Below are 6,605 nucleotides of genomic sequence, written 5' to 3'. Positions count from 1 at the left end.
CACCACATGTGGGTCGCTCCGGTGGAGCCCAGGTGTGGCCTAAGGGGGCGCAGCGAGAGTGAAAGTCTGGGATCCGGGGCAGCAGGGCCGTGGGCTGGGGAGCTGGCCACCTGGACCCTCCCTCCAGCAGAGATGAGCCACAGGTCACCGTGCCTGCCTCACTTCTGGCATTATCTTTCTCTGACTTTGGGGCAAATCTTTTGGAGCAGGGCCGGGCCTGGCTTCTTGACCTAGCCCTGTGGAGCACGTACCCTGCGCCAGGCAGCTGGCACAGATGACCTCACTGTGTTTTCCCAAAGCGGCACCAGACCCCTCTGTGGGCAGGAAATGAGGCTTCCTTGATGACTGGCCTGGTGGGGACTGAACCCGGGTCAGACCCCCTAAAGACCAGGCTTCTGACCACGGCCCCCGACCGTGGCCCCCTTGCCCCATGCCCACTGGCTTGGCAGGGAGCCTGGCCTATGTCGGGCACCATCCACACTTGCCCCAGGGAACCCCTTTCCGTGGCTGAACCTCACCTTCCCACTTCGACAGCCTGTCTGCGAGAGGAAGTGGCCTCTGGAGGGGAAGCCGCTGGCCCTGCCCGGCTGCCTGACCCTCAGCCACTCGCCCATCCCCTCTGGCACCTGGGGTGGCCACCCCCTCGTGAGGGCAGAGCTCTCCAAAGGGGGCCTGGAGCAGCAGCTTCCGTCCGGAGGAGCTGGGCCAGGGGACAGACCCCCACCCCGCACGGACCCTGTGCTGAGGGCCAGGCCCCGCTGTGAGCTGCCTAGGCTGCCTCCTTTCTCTGTGTCCACGGAAGACGTGTGTGCACGTGTGTGCCTGTGCATTTGTGTGCACCCACGTGTGTTTGTGTCGTGTTCGTTGCTGGCCAGTGACCTCCTTTTTCTCCCTCTTCTCCGCCCTCATTTAATAATTACTTGGTCAATAGAAAACTGTTTTGTCAGGGAAACCAACTGACAGAGCTCCCAGTGGCCAAAGCTGGGATGGTTTGAGCAACAGAATAAATAACGTATTGGATGACAACCCACGATATTAAGCAAACATCCATGAATCCATGCTGGTCCAAATAAAAGATTGAATAAACCACTGGGGCAGAAGAGAAATCGTCCGTGCAGAAGAATTCCAAATAATGTGTGTGGATCCTCCGCCACCAGGGATGGGATCCCCACTCCTAGCCGTCAGGTGTGGCTGCACGTAGCAGCCTCCTCCTGGTCCCCCTTCCGGTTCTGACAAGCACACCTCAGCCAGGTGAGCGCAGACAGCATCGCAGAGGTAAGCCGTGTTGAGGGCATGTGCCCTGATGGGATGGGACGAGTGGGCCCTTCACCCCTGTGGTCTTGCTGCCCAAACCCACAGCCCTAGTCCAATCATGACACGAACACCAGACAAACCCCAACAGAGGGCCGTCCTGCTACACACCCAGGAGTCCTCCTTCCCACTGTCAAGGTCATCAAAACTGCCACAGCCCAGAGGAGCCGAAGGAGATGTGATGGCCAGATGTGTGTGTGATCCTGGATGGGCTCCCAGAAGAGAAAAAGTGAAGCAGGTACAGACTAAAGAAACCTGAATAAAGTATGAGCTTCAGTCAATAATAATGGATCCATATGAATTGAATCATTGTGACAAATGTCCCACACTCATGTCAGACGTTGGTATTAGGGGACGCTGCGGGTGGGGTAGTATAGGCGAACTCGCTGTACTATCTTTGCAGCTCTCTTCTGTAAATCCCAAACTGTTCTCAGATGAGTTTTATTTAAAAACATGGCTTTGGCTGCCACCCCAGTGTCACGGCACAGAGGGGCGCAGGCAGTATGGTGTCGCCTCTGCCCGTCCACTCACTGGGTCGTCAACTCTTGGCCCCATGCTGGCCCGAGCTCCACTCCATTAACTGCTTGTCTCCAAGATGTTCACTTACTCAGTGATGTCACCTGGCCCCCTGCCCACCTGCCCACCTACCACCTGCTCACCTACCCACACGTCCCCCTGCTCACTTGCCCCCCTGCCGACCTACCACCTGCCCACTTGTCCCCCTGCTCACCTGCCCACCTACCCACCTGCCCCCTGCTCTCCTGCCCACCTGTCCCCCTGCTCACCTGCCCACCTGCCCCCTGATGTCCTGCCCACCTGCTCCTTCCCCCATCCACCCTTCATTCACTCTTCACTTGCTCCCTTGCTCCAGCCTGCTCTCTGCCGGCCACCTCAGTTTACCTGGGCAGTGACCTCTGGGGATCCGGGAGGGGGTGTTGGCGCTGAGGCGGGTCCCTCCTACAGCGAGGCTACTTCCCCTGGGCTAGGAGGTGGCAGCCTCCACCCTGCTTCCTAACAGTCTCCCAGAGGGAGGCCAGGGACAGGTCCCCCCTTCTCTTCCATCAGAGGAGACCCTGCAGGCCTCACGGGGGCGGTGACACGGCCCCGCCCAGCCAGGGAGGAGCGCCTGGGCCGCCAGTGAGCGCATCACCACACCGCAGCCCTTCGTGTGGGGCTCTGCCGGCTGGGTCACCCACCTAAGGTGGGGCTCAGGGCCGGGGGGAGACCCTGAATTCAGTCTCTGGCTTCCTCTCTGCCCTTCACCCTGATTCTGACATTGTCCCCGCCGCCCAGACGTGTCCGCCCTGGGCAGCGTCTCCTGAGCCCTGGGCGGGTGGGGAGGTTTCTCTTCCCAGTTGTCTTATGTCTGGTCAACCGTGTGAGCTCTGGTGTTCTCGACCAGCTTTCCCGTCCACAGGACATCATGCTGGTCCATTGCCTTGAGGACATCGTGCTGGTTGGGCCCGGTGAGCAGGAAGTGGCGATCATTCAGACACCGTGTCACCACAGGCCACGGCGGAGATGGGAAACCAATCCCACAGAACTGGGCGCCTGCTACCTTGGTGACACTCGACGGGTCCTGTGGTCTGGGGCGTGTCTGGGGCGTGTCGAGATCCACATCCGGCCCTTCCTACTGCTTAAGAGGACGCGTGATGCCCCGTGGGCCTCTTCGGGCTCTGGAGGCTGCGCAGACATGAGATCCGTTAATCGAATGACCCGGAAAGCTGTCTGTGTTGAGTGCGGCTCAGAGCGAGAGACGCCTCCGCAGCAGATCCAGGCTGCTGTACCGGCCGAGGTACCCCAAGGGCCTTATACGTATAACTGGCAGATCCAGGGAGCCTGAGGGGTCTGTGGCAGGTGAGGACGCTCTTTGGAGCCATCAGCAGCTCCTGTAGGTAGATGACAGCCCAGCGCCCTTAGGATTGGAGCAAAGCCCCAACATCCTCTGAGGATATAACTCTCCTTTGGAGAAACAGATCCTGGCTTTTGCTTCTGGGCCTCAGTGGAGACTGAACGTGTGACCACGGGCCACCAAGCTACCATGAGACCTGAACTGTCCATCAGGAATGGGTGTCATCTGACCCACCAAGGAGACCAGACCAGACCATGCAGCTGGGCTTACATGCTTTTATGCCATGAAGCTGGGCATGCACATTTGTATTCCACCATCAGAGAAGGGGTGCTTACAATAAGGGCTCAGAGCAGGTTCTGAGGGCACAAGTAGGTCACGTGAAGAAGTGGCTGGAAAGCCTGTTGTGACCACCCCCTCTTGTGTCGCCTCTGGCTTCATGGGATCTTCCCTATGACCTGGTGATCGAGGAAGGAAAAGCCTGGGCCTGGCTTTCCCGTGGTTCTGAGCCATGTAGGGGCATCACCCGAAGGTGGAAGGCCCGGAGCTCCAACCCTGCTGAGGACAGGGGTGAGGGGAAGTGCACCCGCTGGGCCAGGAATTCCAACAGCCCCTCTTTGTTTGATTTTGCCGGGAAGGATAGGTCGGAGTTACAGGTCTACACCGATCATAGCTGCTAACAGTTTGGCTAGATGGTCAGGGACTCGGAAGGGGCACGATTGGAAAACTGATGGCAGGAGGTGTGGGAAAGAGGGGTGTGGTTAGACTTCCCCACAGGGCACGGAGTGTGGAGGCGTTTGGGGCCTGTGTGAACGCTGAGCGGCCACCACGGCTGGGGAGACTCTCACTCACCAGGCAGACCGCCGGCCCTTCTGTGGACCTCAGCCAGCCTCCGCCCCCATCTCCATCACCGCCCAAAAGGCTCGCTGTGGCCACGGCAATGGAGGTGATGGGTGGGCTCAGCACACAGACTCCACTCCCCAGGGCCGTCCGTGAGCTGGGGATGAGAGACCGACACTGAGAGCCAAATATGGTCCAGGGGCCGCACCAGCATCCCGGGGGCGAGGGTGAGGCAGGCTGCTTCCACTTCGGGAGGGGCACCGCTTGGCTTCCCTAGAAGAGATGCTCTGAGTATAGGTCCTCTCTCCTGTCCACACGCGTCTGCTGATACCCGACCTGTGCCCAGTGGGAGGCCTGACCCACCATCATGGGTCTCACGGAATGTTTCTTCCAGCGAAGGAGCCCATTTCCCAGCCGGTGGGGGGCTGGGGGCAGTGGGCCCAGACTCACAGGCCTCACCGTGTGCCCTGTCACCCTGAAGCAGCTGGCCTGACGGGACAGTGCGATGGCCTTTTGAAGATGTGGCTATGGCGCCTGCTGGGTGACAACACCTTGTGGGGCTGGGACTCAAGGGAGAGACAGCAGTGACCTCTCTTACCCTGATGACACGCCCCCAGTGCAGGCTTTGCCCACAATTCCAGCTCTTCTTGGTCTAGACATTCGAGTTCCCGAGGGAGGAGGGTTCCCACCAGGGACACACGAGGAGTCCATTAACCCCGGCCACCTTGGGCTCCTCGTGCCAGAGGATCAACAGGCAAAGAGGGGTGACTGTACGGCTGGAGTGACCTGTCCCTTCAGGTGGGAACCGGTGGTTACTCCACGGCGGGGATGAGGCAGAACCCGTCTGGAAAGCCCACAGTCCCCTACAGCATGGGATTCTGGTCCCGTGATGGGAATCAATGGAGGGTTACAGCCATTGGCCCAGACCCCTCAGGAAAGAGGCCTGAACTGACCCACGAGGCAAGAAGCCACCGTCCAAGGTGCCTGTGGAAGCAAAGAGGATGGGGAGGGGGCCGTGGGGGAAGGTGGCTGTAGCGACCAGCTGCAGCCGCGTGACCAGCCACAGAGCTTGGGGGATGTGACCACGGTTTATGGCCCGTCACTCTGCCCCAGCAGGTGGATCCTGGGACGTCAGGGTGGGAATGTGACTTGGCTGGAAGAGGAGAGGACACCACCCCAGGGTGGATAAAGGGACCTCCTCTCCCTGGGGGGGAGGGGAGCATGCTTTTGGTTGTACACATATAGTCACACCTCGTTAGGTAGAAGCATGATTTTACTTTTTCTTTATTTGGAAGTTAAGAACAATCAAAAAAGGTGCATGGGGTTTTGTATGACTTCATTTGTATGAAAAATCCAGAAACAGAAAGTGGAGTCTTGGCTGCACGGGCTGGGAGTGGGTTGGGGAGTGACTGCTGGTAGGGACAGGGTTTCCTTTTGGGGGGGTGACAAAGTCCTAGCCGTATGTAGATGGTGCTGGTAGTTGCAGGACCCTGCGAAGACGCTGACAGCCATGGACTGGTAACTAAAAGAATGAATTTCATGGTGTGTGAGTTACATCTCAGTAACACTGAGTTCGTAAGAGAAGGGTTGCCTGGGGATGCCAAGGGGAGGGGCACCACGGTGGATTGGCAGGGTGTCACCTTAGCTGAACTGGAAGTGAATTTCCCAGAGCTACCCTCCCTGCTGGGTTCCAGGTTGGTCTGGGTCATGTGACCCGTGCAAGCTGTGGAAGGTGAAAGGGGACGTGTGACCATTTTCTCCGTATGCTCAGAGATTTGCTCAGGGAGCCACCGTGCCCTCTGGCCCGGTTGGTCCCCTCCCTCAGCTCCAGGCCAGGCTGCCCAGCCCCCCGACGGCAATCCCAGCTCGTGGCAGAGGCAAGGGCTGCTCGGGCTCTGATTAACCACACCACGGTCGTAGGGGGTCACACCCAGATTCCAGATCAGTCCCGGGGTCATGTTGATGCGAGGATGCAGTTGGGAGCCCGCCGTCGGGCTGCTGCCCGCCCCCCCCCCCGCCCAGTGACCTCTGAGCTCCCAAACCCAGAGACACGGTTCCGTCCTCCCTGGTGTCCTCTTAGGGCAGCCCAGCCCGTGGCGCTGCGGACCCTGGGGAGTCCTTGTCTCTTTCACTGAAGTCAGTGGCCCTTCTCAGTCTCCTGCTGACCCCTCCACTCTCCCACTGGTTGAAATCTTGGGGTTCCTTGGGTCTGCATCCCTTTCTCTTCTCCCTCTGGCTCCCTGGGTGGTATAAACAGCTCCTGGGGATTAGATGGCACTGAACGCAGGGGACCCTCCAGCCCTCCCCCCTTTGTGTCCCACGCTGACATTTCAGTGGCCCGCCTCCCGTTTCTGTGTGGATACTTCTCAGACATCCCAAACTCCATGTGTCCAAGAGGGAGCCCGCGCCTTCCCCTGAGTCCTCCCCCCACCTCTGTGGCCAGGCTTCTGCCCCACCCCAGGCAGAAACCCTGAATCAGCTGTGACTCCCCCTCCCCCCGTCCATGAGAGCCACGTGCCAGACCTTCTTCCTTTTTAAGATTGTGGTGCCACACACGCAACATAAAATTTACCATCATAACCCTAAGTGCACAGTTCAGCGTCAT

Source organism: Delphinapterus leucas, chromosome 7 (genome assembly GCF_059928025.1).
Source record: "Delphinapterus leucas isolate spDelLeu-1000000601 "Yukka" chromosome 7, BTC_Dleu_Yukka2, whole genome shotgun sequence".
Classification (NCBI taxonomy): Eukaryota; Metazoa; Chordata; class Mammalia; order Artiodactyla; family Monodontidae; genus Delphinapterus; species Delphinapterus leucas.
Note: the sequence above shows the minus strand (reverse complement) of the source record.